Source organism: Odocoileus virginianus, chromosome X (genome assembly GCF_023699985.2).
Source record: "Odocoileus virginianus isolate 20LAN1187 ecotype Illinois chromosome X, Ovbor_1.2, whole genome shotgun sequence".
In the NCBI taxonomy this organism is placed as follows: domain Eukaryota; kingdom Metazoa; phylum Chordata; class Mammalia; order Artiodactyla; family Cervidae; genus Odocoileus; species Odocoileus virginianus.
The window spans coordinates 23,795,266-23,816,328 of record NC_069708.1 but is presented as its reverse complement, the minus strand read 5'-3'; the positions used below and the strand labels follow the sequence as shown (position 1 = coordinate 23,816,328).

Below are 21,063 nucleotides of genomic sequence, written 5' to 3'. Positions count from 1 at the left end.
ATTGGATAAGACAGAATGTTGAAAAAGTTAAGAATATAAATGTACCCTTAGGCAAGGGTTCTTAATCTGAGGTCTCTTAAGCTCTGACAATGTGTGGAAAATTGCACTTATGCTGCATGTGTACATTTTGAAGATGAGGATGGAAAAAAATGTCCACAAATATTCTCAAATTTGAAACACAAAATGCTAGCCTCCCCTAGAACAGTAATAGAAATTATTTCCTAAAATCCCAGACACTTATTGTAGTGCGTATATTTCCATGCTACTCTATTTGTCACACCCTCACCTCTCCCCCATCGCTCCTGTGTTCATAAGCATATATACTACCATGTATAAAATAGATAGCCATGTATAAAATAGATAGCCAGTGGGAATTTGCTGTATGACTCAGGGAACTCAAACTGGGGCTCCATAATAACCTAGAGGGGTAGGAAAGGGGTGGGAAATGGGAAAGAATTCAAGAGGGAAGGGACATATGTATACCTATGGCTGATTCATGTTGATGTATGGCAGAAACCAACACAATATTGTAAATAAATTATCCTTCAATTAAAACTGAATAATTAAAAAAAAAAAAAACAGGTACTTTGGATAAACACCAGATATATTTTCTGGAGATTTGGATTTTAGATTGAGCTCTGCCACAAACTTGCTGTATTAGATCCTCTAGGCCGCATGATGCATATCTGTAAAAAAAGGAAGTGGATTACAAGATCTGCAAGGGCCCTTAAATTTCTAAAGATTTAATTTTGTAAGAATGAATTGTCCTGATTTGCCAAACTCTTGGGATGACTAAGTTCAATTTGTATAAATACAATCAGATAAGACACTGTTCAGCTTTTTCTCAATAGCTTAATTTGGCTTTGCTTTTATTCTCCTTCATCCCCTAAAGTCCCATGAAATGGAAGAAGGTAGTGGGAAGATTGACTTTTTCAACTCAGTCTATGTAGAGTAACTTAGGCTTTATATGGCTAGATCACGGTTTGATTTTTTACCTTGTACTGACCGGTCAAGACACTTTTGGTGTGACATAGATAGACTGTGAGTCTCTAGTCAGTTTACTATTCCTTTTCAGGAAAGGTTTTCAGGTCTTTTAAGTTTTCAGAGATAAATGAGAACTTAAAGACTTTTTTAGTACATAATCGGGTGAAGACAATTATTTGAGAAAAGTTTATAGGACTAAGATTGAGCCAGTTTAAAGGGTAGCAGAGAAAATGGAAATAATGCCATTTTCAACTTGCTTCTTATTGTCCAAGATTGTGGCAAAAGAAGGGTGTGACAACAACAAATAATAGTCTTTGGTGTGTTCACCCTATGACTTGCTTGCTACCTTTGGGGACAAAAGAAAAGCTAAGGTCTTTTGTAGTTAAGGTCATGTCCTACATTTTTCCTCACTACTTCTCCAAATAGCCTCCTTTTTACTACCACAGCTGGGGTTTCCCAGGTGGCGCTAATGGTAAAGAATCCTCCTGCCAATGTAGGAGACATGAGAGATGCAGGTTCTATCCCTGGATCAAGAAGATCCCTTGGAGTAGGAAATGGCAACCTACTGCAGTATTCTTGCCTGAGAAACCCCATGAACAGAGAGGCCTGGTGGACTACAGTCCATGGGGTCGCAAAGAGTCAAACAAAATGGAGCACATAACACACACATACCAGCCACTAGACGTCCTCTGACTGGAGATTCTAGATTGAAGGGGAGTAGATGAAGGCTGCCCTTCTACTACTGAGTACAAGTTCACTCTGCTCACCACATGACAGGCCAATGAATCCCAGAGATGAGATGTTGAGGCAAGGAAGATGACTTTATTCAGAAAGTCAGATGACTGAGAAGATGGAAGCCTAATACCTCAAAATTACTGTCTTGCTGGGTTCTGGATGCCAGGTTCTTTTTTTTTTTTTCATTTATTTTTATTAGTTGGAGGCTAATTACTTCACAACATTGCAGTGGGTTTTGTCATACATTGACATGAATCAGCCATGGAGTTACAAGTATTCCCCATCCCGATCCCCCCTCCCACCTCCCTCTCCACCAGATTCCCTCTGGGTCTTCCCAGTGCACCAGGCCAGAGCACTTGTCTCCAGGTTCTTTAGTAGAGTCAGAGAGAAAGAAGCAATGAGGAACTAAAGTCAAAAGTCAAAATAAAGAGTGAGAGGCAAAGGGGAAGTAAAGTGAAAGGGTCTTCAGTCTTGCAAAACATCTCCAAAGGAATCGGCAGCCTTTGGAAAGGGGGTGTTAATTTCTCTATTCACAGATGGACAGAGACAGATTATCTCTCTATTGGCTGAAAAAAAGCCCTTTAGTTTACAGTCAGGCAGAGGGGCAGGGTACTCTGAGGCAAGCTATGATCCTAATAACAAAGGCAAGGAAAAACAAGTCAAAGAAACAGTTTCTCATGGAGTCAGAATTGGCTTCTTCTCTGCAAAAATTTCCCACTGTCAAAGTCCATTCCACAATTGTGTGGGAAAAGGGGTGTAATGATCATTCTGGCTTAGTCAGTTGGATCTTTCTGGGAGTGTATGCCATCTTTGCCAGTGTTACAAACGTTGAAACTTGTCTTCCTTTTGTTCCTCTTTTGGAACCTGACATTCTCCAGGGGATCTTCCTGTCCCAGGGATCAAATTCAGGTCTCCTGCATTGCAGACAGATTCTTTACCTTCTGAGCCACGAGGGAAGCCCAAACTTAGAATACTGAACTTCAAATCCACAATTTCAAGTTAAGAAATTCAGTAATTTTCTATGCATGGGAAGATGTTAAGAGTCACAGCTCATTAAAATTATTTCCTTGGTATGTACCTCAGCCATCTGGAGCCTGTAATTCTGTATTCTCAGGTTTCACTCAGGTTTCACCATATGGATTGGATGCAATCTGATGACTGCCAGGTGGCAGGCATTCCCCTCCTCAGGGTTCACTGGCTTCATGTTGAAGGGCTGCAATTGCTGATTCCATTCCACAGGTCTTCCCCTCTTGGCCATGCATTTGACCAATATTTGAGAGACATTTCATGATCAACTTTTGTCCAATGGAGTTGGGAGGCTTGTCCCAATTCAGGCAAACTTTGATATTCCACTCCAGGTGATAAGTTTTGGATCAGACCCCATCAATAATTAAAAATTCTCTGGAGTATAGCAATAATCCAGGAGACATTTTTGCTTGTTGCTTCTTCCCATACCTAGAATTACACTATTGAAATTATTTTATGTTACAAATGTTATTTCCTCAAAATATTTAGCCATAGATGTTTTGTTGGAGGCCTAATTACACATTCGTTACTGCAAGAGACAACAATCTTATAAATTAAACAGGATATAAAGTAATGTAGACAATGACATACTGCAACAGGGAGACACAAAGCACAATTTGAAAACAAAGAACGAATCCAAATAATGATCTGTATGACTAGTTATAATCCAGATGCAATAATCAAGTGACTAATGGAACTATGACTGATCTTATGAGTTATCTGTAGTTTCATTATACTGGCCATGCACACTTATGCATGGTTTAATCTCTGAGACAAGCATATGTTACTTGGAAGGATTAATCAGGTATATAGAAAGATAAATGTTCCAAATGGCATAATCGACCAAACTATTGCAAGTCATATTTAATAGAAGGAGTTTTTTTTTTACACCCAGAAAACTCAGATTTAAACCAATAATCCTTTTACATAGAAACCATACAAATTATAACCATATATTCCAGTTTACTCAGTTCTATGTAAATAGATCTTCTTTGTTAACAGCTTTATGAAGCCATCATGTTTCTCAATAGAATTCTCTTTTTTTTTTACCCAGTTTAGTATAATGTTCTGGAAGTTCTTTCTCATAAATATTCTTGAAGAGGAAGCACTTTTACAAAGGCACCAGAGTGAAGTCATAACAGTCTATATTAACGAAAGACTTAAAGATGGCAAGTTTAAATCTGATTACAATGCAATTCACCTTTAAAGCAACCAAATTACTACAGTGACATACAACACCTTCAGACAACTAAAATTATGACCAATTATATTCTATTAGGACATATCAGGTTCTAGGAACTCCATATAATCTCTAGAATATCTGTACCATTTGCTAAATAATGTAGCTTAAAAATTATTACTCATTTCACAACACCTCTCTGATAGCTTAACATATCAAATGAACATGATTAGTTTAATATCTCCCTTTGGGGTATCTTGGGGCCCCTTTGAAGCACCCCAAAGTTAGTTGGAGGTCAAAATAACTTTATTATAATTTGATTTGGGAAGTCCTGTCACAGGAACACCATGAAAAACATTTTTAAAATACAGCAGGTCCATAGATAACTGTTAAACTTAGCCAACGTGGCAATAAAAGATTTCAAAGGCAAATATAGATTATTTTAAGAGGTATATAAGCCTGAGATCTGTTATCAAGATCAGTTTAGCATCTTCAGAAATCTTGTCTGTTTTAACAGAGAGAAAAACCAAATTTGCCTTTTGTACCAGGTTACTTTAAAGTTTCATTTACTCAATTAAACTTATTTTAGGTTTAGTCAATCCTGACTGATGATGTACAAAACCCTTTTGGGGGTCTATTTTCCACAAACCTTGCATCAAGAAACATTTTGGCACAATTTTAACTTTCAAGTTGTAAAATACCTGGAGAGATCCTAAAACATATATTTCTAAAAGTTTATGCAAAACTCTTATGTGTATTTTCTTTCCTTAAATATGCTTTATCTTAAAAAAAAAATAAAAACTTATATTTCATTTATATTCCTCTAAAAGTTTCTTTACATTGTATTGGGCCACCACTTACTTGTAGATATGCCACTTAGCTTGCTGATGTGTTACAAAGAGCTCATACTGAGGCTCAAGGTCTAGTGGAAGCCGAATAGTCTACCATCTTGGCTCATGTAGCCATCATTTTGATGTGGAACTTTTGTAACTGCTTCCATAGCCTTCCTGTTAACATCCTTAATATTGAAGCCTTTTTTTGAAATAGCATGAAAGTACAAAACTGTTTATAAATGACAATATTGCAGAATGGGAAACCTCTTCCAGGGCCCCAAACTGGGCTCTTGTCTAACACTCAGAAATGAATTGTCAAGGAGACACATGTGCTGACAAAACAAGATATTTTATTGGGAAAGGGCACCTGGGTGGAGAGCAGTAGAGTAAGGGAACCCAGGAGAACAGCTCTGCCATGTGGCAGCCTCTGGTTTTATGGTGATGGGATTAGTTTCATTAGTTTTATGGTGATGGGTTGCCTTTAGCCAATCATTCTGATTCAGAGTCCTTCCTGTTGGTGCACGCCTTGTTCAGCCAAGATGGATGCCAGTGAGGATTCTGGGAGGTTGTCGGACACGTGTTGTCTCCCTTTGACTTTTCCCAAACTCTTCCAGTTGGTGATGGCTTATCAGTTCCATGTTCCTTACCAGGACGTCCTGTCATAAAACAATTCATGCAAATGGTTACTATGAATAACTCATGCAAATGCCTGGCCAGGGTGGGCAGTTTCAGTCAGTGTGCTTCTCCTAACAACAAGACTTAAAAGTCATAGTTAAACATCTAATTAATTGATAAAGACACTTGGACAATCTGTGCTCAGTTGCTCAGTCATGTCTGATTATTTGCAACCCCATGGACTGCAGCTTGCCAGGCTCCTCTGTCCATGAGGATTCTCTAGGCAAAAAGACTGGGGTGGGTTTCCATGCCCTCCTCCAGGGGATCTTCCCAACCCAGGGATCGAACCCAAGTCACCTGCACTATAGGTGGATTCTTTACAGCCTAAGCCATCAGGGAAACCCAAGAATATTGGAATGGGTAGCCTATCCCTTCTTGGACAATACTTATTCCTTAAGTAATCAGAGATGTGAAAAGTAAATATAAATCACTTAAAGGCAAAGGAACATATAATCTATTATCAAAAATTCATTCCAAGAAAACATTTCTCTGAACAGAAAGAAATGCCAAATCCAAATCTTAGTTTACTCCCAACAAGATTCATTCACCCAACAAAATTCAATCCAGTCTTAGGAAATCCTGATCATGTGTGACTCTTTTTAGTTCTTTTTTTTTTTTTCCTTCCCACCTTCTTCTACTGAAACACGTCAGATTCCCTAAATATTTTCCACAGTGAGGTACATTTCTTGCTGACAAATTTGTAACAGATGTAATACTTTATTCATGTTAAACCTAGGCACAGTGAAAGTATTATACTTAATATTATATTTAATATGCTATGATTCAGGGCATATCTATATTATTGTAATTAGACAATAAATTTAAACACTAATGCCAGATACTAATCTCATATTAAATACTTCCCTGTTGATGTGAAACTGAAAGTCATTTAACTTAATTTCTCTTGTATTTAGAATTATTTTTCTTTTTCTTTTGGTTTATAAGTGCTTATTACTGTTATTTAAGCCAATTAAATAGAGCTTTTTATAACCACCAACCATGGCAATGCTATCCCCCCCCCCCATATAACTACAAACACACAAACAATGAGGCCTCAGTACTTACTTCAAGACTTCATGTCTGAATCAGGTAACAGCAATGTGAAACCCATCAGTTTACCAAAGAGATTGGATTAAAATTGGGATTCTCACAGATGAAACGAGTCAGACTCACTTGACTAGATGGCTAAATATTAATATTTGCAGGAAAAGCAATTTCTAATTACCTGGCAAAAACTAACTTCTAAATTACTTTATCCTCTCTAAAATTTGCATTTCAAAAAGACAGCAGAGATAAGGTTACCAGACAAGAGAGGATATTTGCATCTCAAAGATAGTCAAGTTCTTTCACAAGCAAATTCTTTCTAGAATGACTTTGTTTCCCCTTTGTTTAATATTTACAAGCTTCAGAAGATGAACAGGGAAGATTTTGGGAGTGATGAAAGGATTTTTGTAACCACCCTTCTGGTTCTGTGAAAACTACATTTATAAACCAAATACAGTTTGTTTGTCCCTCCTTTCCCACAGGAATTAGGTGGTCTCCCTAACAAAGACTGACACATCTATCCACCCACATTGGAAAGCTTCACCCCTCCTCCTCTACCCTAGAGAAGGCCTCTCAAGATCAGAGGCAACACCCAGGCTCCTGCAGATCTATCTGGACCAGGGAGGAAAGAGGCAAAGGCAACAGGAAAGATAAGGAAGACATACTGAGGAGTCCAGCCTATAATTTCAAATAAGGAAGACAGACTGAGGAGTCTGCCCTATAATTTCAACAGCCTAGTCCTCAGTATAAGGGAGGAGGGCCCTTAAGGAAAGGAAGGCCCTCACCTGTTTGGGTGGCAACTACTGTGGCACAGTGAGCTGTGTGCCTTTGGAATATATCACAGAGTAACCCTGGCCAGAGTTCCTCAACTGTTCCCACAGACACTTACCTGTTTGCAGAGGGTTCAAGGAGAAAGAAATGAGAAAACTGTAGAGGAAACCTTAGAGGAAGCAGCTAGTTCCAGATGTCTGTACATTACCAAAGTAACCAGAATAAACCAAAACATAGCCAGTCTGAAAGTCACATTAACATGACTTCCCATTCTCATTAGACCAGTGACCTTTCTCCAAAGTGTCTTATAAATGGAGTTTCCCTTTGTTAGGCAGTTAGAATAGGAAACAGGAGTCCAGAATGGAGGTGGCTAAAAGACAAGGATGGGAAGAACCTGTGAAAATAGAACAAAGAAAGGTCCAAGGACCGCAATGAGGACCTCAGGTAGAACAGACAACACTCCTGGCTAGCCCAATTTATGTAGGGCGGGCCCAGGGGAGGAAAAGACATATAAAAAAAGCAGCCCAAGGGCCAGGGGTGTCTCTGTCTCTCCCGTGTGCTGACGTGCTCCCCTTCTCTTCTTTTTGCGTCTTTGGGTCGGCATGCCCTCACGCCTCCAGGATGGGTTTTCCTGCTATTTTCTCAATAAAATAGAGCTGTAACACGAAGCTGTAACACTGATCTGTCTAAGAGCTATAATACAGTCTGTTCGAGACCTGAGAGCTATCACACGGTCTGTCCAGGACCCTAGAGCTGTGATGTGTTGGGGGCTTTAATGTCCATCACTTCAAATCTTTGTTGTGATGAGACAGAACCAAGAAGCATACACTCGCATGACACTTTCTCAAGGATAACACCTCTAAGTTGAGCCAAAGCCCCCCAGATGGGAGCCAAAGCTTCCCAGGTTGGACAAGTTCAAAAGCTCTGGTGGGACCCTGATATCAAGCTGTTCTGGGGAAAAAGGTTATTTGAACATTTAATTTACAAAGGAGAGTAGTATCTGTTAGAGAGGCAATTAACTTCTTCCCCAATGTCAAAGTTATCTGAGACTCTTGTAGGGGAAACTAGATTTGGATGCCTCAAGTTAAAGGGAACACCTGGGCTTGTTCATTATAGTGTTCCTCTCCTTTATAAAGTGTTTCTAACTGCCAGATTATTTGTGAGCCATTCAGAGGCCATTGCTCCTCTAAACTTAACATAGCTAATAAACACACCAAAGAGCTTTCCTTTAGAATAGATGAAATATTTCTTATTTTTTCAAGCTTTATAACACCAAAACACAAAAGATGCAGACAAATTTCAATAAAAACGCACAAATTTCAGCATTAATGCATACAGACGATCTCATTCCCAAATCAGGTAAATAAATTTATCCTACAAAACAAATGAACTAGTTCCAACTAAGCTACCCACCCCCACAGGAACTAGCTCCCCAGTGAACTTGTTCCAACTGAACCAGTTCCCAAATCTGGTAAATGATTTTACCCTATGAATTACCTAATTCCAAATAGAGTATGCTTGCCCCAAAAGAACTACTTCCCCAATGAAACAATTCAGGTTAGGTTCAGCAGCACTTCCCTTCTCCAATAGGGTACCCCAACTAAATTTGAAGTCCCATAAAGGAAACACCCAAATTAAGAGAAAAAAATGCTCCAGGTGTGCACACCGGAGTGACTTACCCTCCAATATTGAGACCATCAGCTTATAACAAAAAAGAGCACACAAAACAAGGGAACCAACGGAACCGGCTATCGAATTGGGTAGACTTACCCTACAAAGGAAATTGAGTCCATCAACTTATAGAAATTTCTCGGTTCCTTGTCTCAACTGCCAAGCACTGGAGGCATCCAGTGCTGCTTTAGGAAATATTGAAGGAAAGAACATCAGAACAAATGGTTCTGACAGCTGCTTGGGTCTTGTGCTAATATTCCCTGAGCATCAAGGCTCCTGGCTGGCTAAGCTAAATTGTTATCAAGTCCAAACTTGCTCTGCTCACGACAAGAGAGGCCAATGAATCCGAGATGAAGTGTTGAAGCAAGGAAAATTACTTTATTCAGAAAGCTGGCTGACCAAAAAGATGGCAGGCTAGCACCTCAAAATAACCATCTTGTTATTTTGGATGCCAGGTTCTTTATGACTTCCCTGGTGGCTCAGACAGTGAAGCATCTGCCTACAATGTGGAAGACCTGGGTTCAATCCCTGGGTTGAGAAGATCTCCTGGAGAAGGAAATGGCAACCCATTCCAGTATTCTTGCCTGGAAAATCCTGTGGATGGAGGAACCTGGTAGGCTATAATCCATGGGGTTGCAAAGAGTCAGACAAGACTGAATAACTTCACTTCACTTTTGTAGAGTTAGAGAGAAAGAAGCAATGAGGAACTAAAGTCAAAAGTCAAAATAAAGAGTGACAGGCAATGGGGAAGTAAAGTGAAAGGATCTTCAGTCTTGCAAAACATCTCCAAGGGAATGGGCAGCATTTGGAAGGGGCATGCTAATCTCTTTATTCACAGATGGGCAAGGACAGATTATCTCTCTATGGGCTGAACAAAGACACTTTAGCTTACAGTCAAGCAGAGGAGAAGGGTCCTCTGAGGCAAGCTGTGATCCAAATAACAAAAGCAAAGGAAAGCAAGTCAAATAAACAATTTCCAACGGGGAGTCAGAATTGGCTTCTTCTCTGCAACACTTCTGCTTCCAAATGATAGAATCCAGAGTTTTGCTCATTCATGATTAAGACATTATTTATCCCATCCAACTTATGTCTTATGAAATGGTTTTGTACATTCAGTTGTAATTGACCAGGTATTCAGACTTGACTTTTACCAGAAGGGCAGGATCAGTGGTGGACATTCAATAAATCTTAAATCTTGGAAATAGAAAGAGATTAGGATTCTTCTAACTTCATTTCCCAATTCATTTTACCAGAACTTCATTTTCCTAAGTATTCTATCTGCTGAAAATAAGGGGAGGGCTGCAAGTTTAGTGGGCCAGTGGATTCAGCTGAAAAGTATCTCACCACTCCTCTTCATAGAAAACTCTTTATCTTTCTCCTTTTCTCTTTGTCTTAATCTCTTTCTCTGCTATGCCTCAGAGTGATGTCCTCATTCTCCTTAGTTTTCATTGCTCTGACATGCCAGGAGATAACAGTAACACCAACATTTCTGGGCTCTTTAAACACTTAATACTATAGCTACTCTGAAAATCAGGTCCACAAGGTACATGCATTGTCATTCTACAAGTATCTATTAAACAGCTGCAATGTTCCAAGAGATAATCCAAGTTCTGAAAAAGAGAAGAGAGTAATAAAAATGGCTAACAATTATATAGCACTTACTATGTGTCAGACACTATTTTGCTACTTCCCATGGAATTATCTTGTTTGCTTTTGTTTTTATAATATTATGAAATACATGTCATACTAATCCAATTTCACATATGAGCAAACAGAAAAACAGAGAGGTTAAGTAATGCTGAAGAATTGATGCTTTTGAACTGTGGTGTTAGAGAAGACTCTTGAGAGTCTCTTGGACTGCAAGGAGATTCAACCAGTCCACCATAAAGGGGATCAGTCCTGGGTGTTCATTGGAAGGACTGATGTTGAAGCTGAAACTCCAGTACTTTGGCCACCTGATGCAAAGAGATGACTCATTTGAAAAGACCCTGATGCTGGGAAAGATTGAGGGCAGGAAGAGAAGGGAACGGCAGAGGCTGAGATGGTTAGATGGCATCACCGACTTAATGGACATGGGTTTGGGTGGACTCCAGGAGTTGATGATGGACAAGGAGGCCTGGTGTGCTGCAGTCTATGGGGTCGCAAAGAGTCGGACACGACTGAGTGACTAAACTGAACTGAAGTAACTTTCTTAAGGTCACAATCCTACAGGAAGTTAGGAATCCAAACCAGAGGCCATTATCAGAGAATGAACTCTTAACCTGTTATATTCTATCCTCATGGACCATATAGTTTAGCTGTAGAGACACAATAAACATATAAATAAATAAAAATACACATTGTGTAGTAGATTTATGTTTGTACCAAATAAAGCAGAGTAAGTTGGGGAAAAGTGACAAGAGGTGTGTGTTGTTTCTAATGGGATGATAGGGGCATACCTCTCTGAAGAGATGACATTTCAGCAGAAACTTGAATGAACTCGCTATGTATTCTAGGTAGAGTGAGCGGAGATCACAAAGATCCTAAAATAAGAATGAGAAGAGAGAATTCTAGCATTACTAGAAAGGCCTGTGTGAGTGAGATGTGATAAACAAGAGGTGTCCAAGAGGTGTACATTGAACACATGGAGGGCTTTGTCAGTTATGGTAAATAGTTGAGTTTTTATTTTAATTATAGTAGTATTCATCCTTTTCAGTGAAGGAGAAATATGATCTGATTTAGATTTTATGAAAGGTCACTTTGGTTTCTGTGAGGCAAACAGATTTTAAGAGAATATCAATGAAAGAAGGCTATCACTGCAATGGTGGAGACAAGAGATAACAGTTAAGCCAAAGACAGTAGAAGTGGTGAAAAGTGGCCAGATTCAGAATACATTTTGAAGGATAAAGGTGACATATCTTGCTAACAGATAGAATGTGGAGGAGAGGTTAGTTGTTTAGCTTCCACAAGACATTAGTACCTTCATAATTGCATCTTTTAATTTTTTCTTTCCCTTTCCCTCCTCTCTCTCTCACTGAAGAAAAGAATTTTTCTATCTGGGATACTATTTGACCATTCATATCATAATAGGGTGGTATTTTAAATTTTATTAATAATTAAATACCAATTTAATCAATAATTAATAATTATTTTAATATAAATTGCATAATATATGCAATATGAATTAATATTATGCACATGCTCTTTCATCTATTCACAGAATGTGCTAATTCTAGTTTCAGGTGCTCAAAATTCAATAAAGAAAATTTTCATGGTTTTTGACAACATGTAGCTCACTGCTTGGTCATGTTCAGAGTTAGGCAATTTCTACCCAAAACTGTTTGTTTACTTATCACCATCCCCCATCATACACACTTTATGAAGAGTTAATAATTACCAGGGGCTTTAACATGCTCAAAACTTTACCTTTGTCATCTTGATTCCTCATAACAACTTTTCAAGTTTAGTATCATTCCATTTTAAAGATGAGTTTCTAACTTGGCAAAGGAAGCAGCAGTAGTAAAAGACAACATACATTTTATTTATTTTTTTCATGTTAGGCACATTTATTTTATTCAGTTACAATGACAATACTTTTATGTCATTTTCTCTATGATCAAGTTCCCATTAAGTACTGTGTTATTCCCTGTATCTCTAGTCTCCATGGACAGAGGAGCCTGTTAGGCTACAGTCCATGGGGTCAAAAAGAGTCAGACAGGACTGAGCAACTTGACCTTCTTTCTTTCACTTTCTAGTCTCTCTAGAATTGTGCCCCCTTGAGATCTGGCTGCTTTGGCAGTTCTGAAATCTAATGTCTGTCTCTCCAGTCTCTTAGCAACTATTCTCTGCCAGGCTTTGTGGACTGTCTCCCTTCACCAAGAATTGGCAAACACACCAGATAAAAGCAGTGTCAAAAATTGCAGCATGAATTTTAATATTAAGCCTTAAGAAGTGTAGTGTTAATATATAGTTAATATAGTTAATACATGTTAATATAGTTAATACCTCTGCCTCCTCAGTTAGCCATTGCATGTGTGTGTGTGCTCAGGCACTTCAGTTGTGTCCGACTCTTTGTGACCCTATGGACTGTTGCCTTCCAGGTTCCTCTCGCCATAGGATTCTCTAGACAAAAATACTGGAGTGGGTTGCCATGCCCTTCTCCAGGGGATCTTCCCAACGCAGGTATTGGACCCATGTCTTCTGCATATCCTGCATTGCAGTTGGATTCTTAACCCACTGAGCCACCTGGTAAGCCCCTCAGTTTAGCCAGACTTGGGTTTAAATCCCAGTCAGGCACTTACCACTTATTTAACATTGGACAAGTTATTTAACCTAAGCATCAGTTTCTTCAAACTATAAAATGAGATAAGGATAAGAATAACCTCCCTCCCCCTTATACTGCTGCTGCTGCTGCTGCTAAGTCGCTTCAGTCCTGTCTGACTCTGTACGATCCCATAGAGGGCAGTCCACCAGGCTCCTCCGACCCTGGGATTCTCCAGGCAAGAATACTGGAGTGGGTTGCCATTTCCTTCTCCAATGCATGCATGCATGCTAAGTCGCTTCAGTTGTGTTGGACTCTGTGCGACCTTATGGACAGCAGCCCACCAGGCTCCTCTGTCAACAGGATTCTCCAGGCAAGAATACTGGAGTGGGTTGCCATTTCCTTCTCCATCCCCCCTTATAGATTTGCTGTAAATGTTAAATGAGCTAATGTGTGAAGCGCTGCAATTCTTACTGTTACTCTTCCCATTGCCCATCTGAACAATCCTTCAGCTAACAATTATCCCAGTTCCATTCTAAAGTCTGCCTGAGTATGTTTGGCTGTGATAGCTTTCTTTTATTAGATTCCCCTACTTTCCATGATTCACATATGTTATTTTATTTTTCAATCATGGACTGAAAAATAAACATTTTTTTCCAAATGTTCAGCTTTCATGAAATATTGATTTAGAAGAAGCCAGCATTTGGAGGTCTTTTAATTATGGTACATCTGAGGCTTTTTTCACAACAAAAAGGAATGTACACTTGATTTGCCCTGTCTACAAATTCCATGAAATTGCCTTGTTTCCTCAAATGCTTAGTAAAAATCCCTTGACTTTAAGTTATGGCAATTCAGAGATCCAACTGTAATACTTATTATATCTTAAACTTGTTTCTTCTTGTCAGCCATTCTAGCTTCCAAGGATCCTAGAATTTCAGGTTTGGAGGGAAACTTCAAGATCATCCAGGCCAATACTCTAAACTGGGGAATCTTAGAAAGTTTTGTGCCTTGGCCCATTCAACTCTTTTTTTTTTTTTCAGAATAATACCATTTTTAATCATTAAAATCATATGGTTATAAAGGGAATCAATTGTATTTAAATACAAAAATAACTTGACATAATAAGAATCTGAGTTTCTTTATTAACAAAGGAAACGTGTAAGCATAAGCATACATAATATTTCAAGATGGCTATAAAAAATGTAATGTGATTTAAAATGATCTATGTTTTATATTGGAAATAAAGTTGAAAATACTGCTAATACTATTGAAACTTTTGTTTATAGTCAATACTGAAGGAAATAGTAAGTTATGGTGAGAGGTTAATACAAATAAAGGTGTATTTTTCCATCAAAATGTAGGGAAACTAGGTTAAGAAACCTTAGATCTGGTATGAGTTATACCTATATTATTCTTGGCATATTTCCTTGAAAAAAACAAGTAGCATTTGCTTGAATTCCGTCAGTGATGGGTAGGTCATTACCTAATAAGTGGTGAGCCTACCTAAATGAGTTGTTCAGGATCTCAGTTAGGCTGTTCTTCCAGGAAGGTGTCATCTATTTTCAAATGGATTCCTACAATCAGCTCCTGTTGTTTCTACAGCTTCAGAACTAAGTCAGCTTTCTCTTCCAGAGCACAAACTTAGCTTCTAGAAGATACTTTCTGTTCTTCTTCATTTTTTTCTATTCTAATGAGCCACAATTCTTTTATCTCATATTTCTAGGTTGTGGATTTGGGACCTTCACCCTATTTGGCTGGTCTGTGAATATTGGGTTCTAATTGCCCATATATCACCAGAATAATTCAGAAAACCCCATATAAGACTAGAAAAGTAATGTTGGTAGCAATCACTGCCCCCTATATCATCAATGCTATATTTAAGTAGTGCAACTAAAATTCATGTTATTCTGGAAAAGCGAGGGCCACATTTCACCATCATCTCAAAAAAAAAAAAAAAAAAGTAAGTTCACAAATAATTGAGTAATTGACCACTTTCATTCAAGCAGTAAGTAGTTCAGGTTCTACTTGGTTTGGAATTACATTTAGTTGATAATTATGCTTAATTCCAGCCACCAATTTCCATGGAGAGATGGTTGGAAAAATATTAAGGACTGCATACAAACAGTGATTCTGTCATGGGCACAGCTTATACTGCACATTTATTTGGGGAAACTTTGAATAGGTTAATTTTGTGACAAGGTGATCAAACTTGACCAATAGCCAATAAGTCAGATCTTATTTTCATAGTTGTATAATTTTGGAAGAAAAGTCAAGAGCCTATTGAAAAATATGTCATTTTCAGTGTTATGTGGCTATGTTTTTCCTTTTCCTCTACCTCTTATATGTCTGACTGTCACATCCTTAACCTAAGAAACCTGTTACTATGTACTATGTATTGCTGACAACCTCCAGCCACTTGTCTCGAGAAAAGTGACAGAGCAACAGTTCTATACCACCACCAACAGAGTCTATTCCCTTACAATCTATAATAATAATGACAATTACCATCTACTGAGCTCTTACCCTATTTTGGGCACCATGTCAGATATCTTATATGAAACAATCTCATTTAATTCTCACAACAATCTTATGAGGTAGGTGCTATTAATTAGTTCATTTTGTATATGAAGAAACTGAAGCAGAGAGAAGTTAAATAACTTCCTAAAGGTAACGTAAGTGGTTTAGCTGGGATTTGAATTTAGGTACTTTTTCTCTAGAAACCTTATTCTTACCATTACCTATCTCTATGTCCCCTTCTCTTTTACTCTCATATGGCCCTTCCTTTATCACTTAGTCACATGGAAAATTGAGTAAAGTATGGATTTCTATGTTGAACCCTCACCACAAAGAGGCTTTTTCAATATATTTTGAATAGGAATATGTATTCTTAGTAAGCTTCCAAGCAATTTTCATGCACTGGTAAGATGCAACTCTTAGAGAAGCATTGTGTTGGATTAAAGCATAATTCTCAGAAATAGAGTTACAGATGTAGAAAATAAAATTATGGTTGCCAAGGGGTAAGGGGGAGGGAGGGATAAGTTGGAAGACTGGGACTAACACACACACTACTACACAGAAAATAGGTAACTTATAAGAAGTTACTGCATAACGTAGCATAGGGAACTCTACTCAGTACTGTGTCAGTTCAGTTCAGTTGCTCGGTCGTGTCCGACACTTTTTAACCCCATAGACTGTAGCACACCAGGCCTCCCTGTCCATCACCAACTCCCAGAACTTGCTCAAATCCATGTCCATTGAGTTGGTGATGCCATCCAACCATCTCATCCTCTGTTGTTCCCTTCTCTTCCTGCCTTCAATCTTTCCCAGCATCAGGGTCTTTTGCGATGAGTCAGTTCTTCGCATCAGATGGCCAAAGTATTGGAGTTTCAGCTTCAGCACCAGTCTTTCCAATGAGCATTCAGAATTGATTTGCTTTAGGATTGACTGTTGCTTCTTGACCTACGGTACTGTGTAATGACCTATCTGGGGAAAGAATCTAAATAAGAGTGGATAAATGTACAGGTGTAGGGCTTTCCTGATGGTGTTAGTGGTAAAGAACACACCTGCAAATGCAGGAGACATAAGAGATGCTGATTCGATCTCTGGGTCGAGAAGATCCCCTGGAGGAGGGCATGGCAACCCAATCCAGTATTCTTGCTTGGAGAATCCCATGGGCAGAGGAATCTGGTGGGCTACAGTCCATAGCATCATAAAGAGTGGGAGACAACAGAAGTGAGTTATCATGCATGCATGCATATATAAAAGAATTCACTTTGCTGTATGACAGAAACAACCACAGCACTGTAAATCAACTATACTCCAAAATTTTTTCTTAAATAACTATTTTCTACCCATCTGACTGGCCCCCACAGTCAAATTCCCTGGGGGTTCTCAGTCCCTTTGCTGGATCCCTAGTTTGGGAAATCTGTTGTGGGTCCTTGAACTTATTTAACAGTGTGAGAATTTTGATTTGACTTTGGAGGTCAGTGGGAGACAGGCAGACTTCATGTGAGTGTCCAGGAGTCTCCTGTTGGTCAATAGTTTGGCATCAGATTAAACAACAGACAGGGAACACAGCCTTGCACATCAACAAAAAATTGGATTAAAGATTTACTGAGCATGGCCCCTCCATCAGATCAAGACCCAGTTTGCCCCACAGTCAGTCTGTCCCATCAGGAAGTTTGCATAAGTCTCTTATCTTTATTCATCAGGGGGCAGACACAATGAAAACCACAATCAAAGAAAACTAACCAAACTGATCACATGGACCACAGCCTTGTCTAACTCAATGAAACTATAAGCCGTGCTGTGTAGGGGCACCAAAGATGGATGGGCCATGGTGGAGAATTCTGGCAAAACATGTCTACTGGAGAAGGGAATGGCAAACCACTTCACTATTCTTAGTTTGAGAACCCCCTGAACAGAATGAAAAGGCAAAAAGATGTGACACTGAAAGATGAACTCCCCCAGTTGGTAGGTGCCCAATATGCTACCAGAGAAGAGTGAAGAAAACCCTCCAGAAAGAATAAAGAGAAGGAGCCAAAGTGAAAACAACACCCAATTGTGAATGTGACTGGTGATGGCAGGAAAGTCTGATGCTGTAAAAAACAATATTGCATAAGAACCTGGAATGTTAGGTTCGTGAATCAAGGTAAATTGGAAGTGGTCAAACAGGAGATGGCAAGAGTGAACATCAACATTTTAGGAATCAGTGAACGAAAATGGACTGGAATGGGTGAATTTTATTCAGATGACCATTATATCTACTACTGTGGGCAAGAATCCCTCAGAAGAAATGGAGTAACCCTCATAGTCAACAAAGAGTATGAAATGGAGTACTTGGGTGCAATGTCAAAAATCACAGAATGACCTCTGTTTGTTTCCAAGGCAAACCATTCAATAACACAGTAATCCAAGTCTATACCACAACCACTAAGGCTGAAGAAGCTGAAGTTGAACAGTTCTATGAAAACCTGCTATACCTTCTAGAACTAACACCAAAAAATATGACCTTTTCATTATAGGGAACTGGAACGGAAAAGTAGAAAGTCAAGAGATATCTGAAGTAACAGGTAAATTTGGCATTGGAGTACAAAATGAAGCAGGTCAAAGGCTAACAGAGTTTTGCCAAGAGAACACACTGGACATAGCAAATAGCCTCTTCCAACAACACAAGAGAATGTTCTACACATGGACATCACCAGATGGTCAATACCAAAATCAGATTGATTATATTCTTTGCAGCCAAAGATGGAGAAGCTCTATACAGTGTGCAAAAACAAGACTGGGAGCTGACTGTGGCTCAGATCATGAACTCCTTATTGCAAAATTCAGGCTTAAATTGAAGTAAGTAGGGAAAACCACTAGACCATTTAGGCATGACCTAAATCAAATCCTTTATCTTTATACAGTGGAAGTGACAAGTAAATTCAAGGCAATAGATCTGATACAGTGCCTAAAGAACTATGGATGGAGGCTCGTGACACTGTACATGAGACAGTGATCAAGACCACCCCCAAGAAAAAGAAATGCAAAAAAGCAAAATGGTTGTTTGAGGAGGCCTCACAAATAGATGAGAAAAGAAGAGAAGTAAAAGGGAAAGGAGAAAAGGAAAAGATATACCCACTTGAATGCAGAGTTCCAAAGAATAGCAAGGAGAGATAAGAAAGCCTTCCTAAGTGATCAATGCAAAAACAGAGGAAAACAATAGAATGGGAAAGACTAATGATCTTCAAGAAAATTACAGATACCAAGGGAACATTTAGGTTGGTCATAACTTTCCTTCCAAGAGTAAGTGTCTTTTAATCTCATGGCTGCAATCACCATCTGCAGTGATTTTTGCAGCCCAGAAAAATAGTCACCCACTGTTTCCACTGTTTCCCCATTTATTTGCCATGAAGTGATGGAACCAGATGCCATGATCTTAGTTTTCTGAATGTTGAGCTTTAAGCCAACTTTTTCAGTCTTCTCTTTCACTTTCATCAAGAGGCTCTTCAGTTCTTCTTCACTTTCTGCCATAAGGGTGGTGTCATCTGCATATCTGAGGTTATTGATATTTCTCCCAGCAATCTTGATTCCAGCTTGTGCTTCCTCCAGCCCAGCGTTTCTCATGATGTATTCTGCATAGAATTTAAATAAGCAGGGTGACAATATACAGCCTTGACATACTCCTTTTTCTATTTGGAACCAGTCTGTTGTTCCATGTCCAGGTCTAACTTTTGCTTCCTGACCTGCATACAGGTTTCTCAAGAGGCAGGTCAGGTGGTCTGGTATGCCCATCACTTTCAGAATTTTCCACAGTTTATTGTGATCCATACAGTCAAAGTCTTTGGCATAGTCAAAAAAGCAGAAATAGATGTTTTTCTGGAACTCTCTTGCTTTTTCTATGACCCAGCGGATGTTGGCAATTTGGTCTCTGGTTCCTCTGCCTTTTCTAAAACCAGCTTGAACATCTGGAAGTTCATGGTTCACGTATTGCTGCAGCCTGACTTGGGGAATTTTAAGCATTACTTTACTAGCATGTGAGATGAGTGCAGTTTTGTGGTAGTTTGAGCATTCTTTGGGATTGCCTTTCTTAGGGATTGGAATGAAAACCGACCTTTTACAGTCCTGTGGCCACTGCTGAGTTTTCCAAATTTGTTGGCATATTGAGTGCAGCCCTTTCACAGCATCATCTTTCAGGATTTGAAGTAGCTCAACTTGAATTCCATCACCTCCACTAGCTTTGTTCATGGTGATGCTTGCTAAGGCCCACTTGACTTCACATTCCAGAATGTCTGGCTCTAGGTGAGTGATCACACCACCGTGATTATCTGGGTCGTGAATTAGTCAACCTTGAAAATAACCATTTGTTTTGCATATAGGGTTATCGTTACCATCTTTCTAAAGTCCATATATATGTGTTAGTATACTGTAATGGTCTTTATATTTCTGGCTTACTTCGCTCTGTATAATGGGCTCCAATTTCATCCACCTCATTAGAACTGATTCAAATGAATTCTTTTTAATGGCTGAGTAATATTCCATGGTGTATATGTACCACAGCTTCCTCATCCATTCGTCTGCTGATGGGCATCTGGGTTGCTTCCATGTCCTGGGGGACTGGGATGGGGAGATCCATGGCTAATTCATATCAATGTATAACAAAAACTACTGTAATGATGTAAAGTAATTAGCCTCCAACTAATACAAATTAAAAAAAAAAAAGAAAGAAAATAAAGTAAAAAATAAATAAATAAATAAATAAAATGTTCTCACCATTTAAAAAAAAAAAAGAAAATAACCATTTGTCCAATATAATTAACCATTTATTTAGAGAATAGTTAAATAGTGAGGAGTGTATACCCATTTAGGGTAAAGGCAAATATGCCAGTTAATGTTATCTCAGTATTTATGGAATGATACAAAGTATTATGTGCTAGTTTTCTAAAGAACCTCCATAGTGTCTGTACCATTTTACATTCCTACAGTGTAAGAGGGTCCCTTTTTGCTACACTTTTTCCCAGAATTTAGTTTTTGTAGATCTTTGGATGATGTCCATTTTGACTGGTGTGAGATGATACCTCATTGGAGTTTGATTTGCATAATTTGCATAATTAGTGTTTTATTTTGCCTAATTAGTGACATTGAGGATCTTTTCATGTGTTTTTTGGCCATCTGCATATCTTCTTAAAAGAAATATCTATTTAGATATTTTGCCATTTTTTTCATTGGATTTTTTTTTAATTGAGCCACATGAACTCTTTGTGTACTTTGGCAATTAATACTCTTTTGGTTGCTTGATTTGCAAATAGTTTCTCCTACTCTGAGTGTTATCTTATTGTTTGGTTTTCTTTGCTGTGCAAAAGATTTTAAGTTTTATTAGATCCCATTTATTTTTGTTTTAATTTTCATTCCTCCAGAAG

At 38.6% G+C, this 21,063-nt stretch overlaps 1 long non-coding RNA gene across 1 annotated transcript; it reads right to left on the bottom strand.

Annotated features, from left to right (window-relative positions):
- Window positions 1–5,088: 5,088 nt before the first annotated feature.
- LOC139033167 (uncharacterized) lies at window positions 5,089–11,441 on the bottom strand. The gene is made up of 2 exons (XR_011485786.1): window positions 11,358–11,441; window positions 5,089–5,414 (listed from the first exon to the last, which is right to left on the bottom strand). It is a non-coding gene; the product is annotated as an uncharacterized lncRNA (long non-coding RNA).
- Between the last annotated feature and the right edge of the window lie 9,622 nt (window positions 11,442–21,063).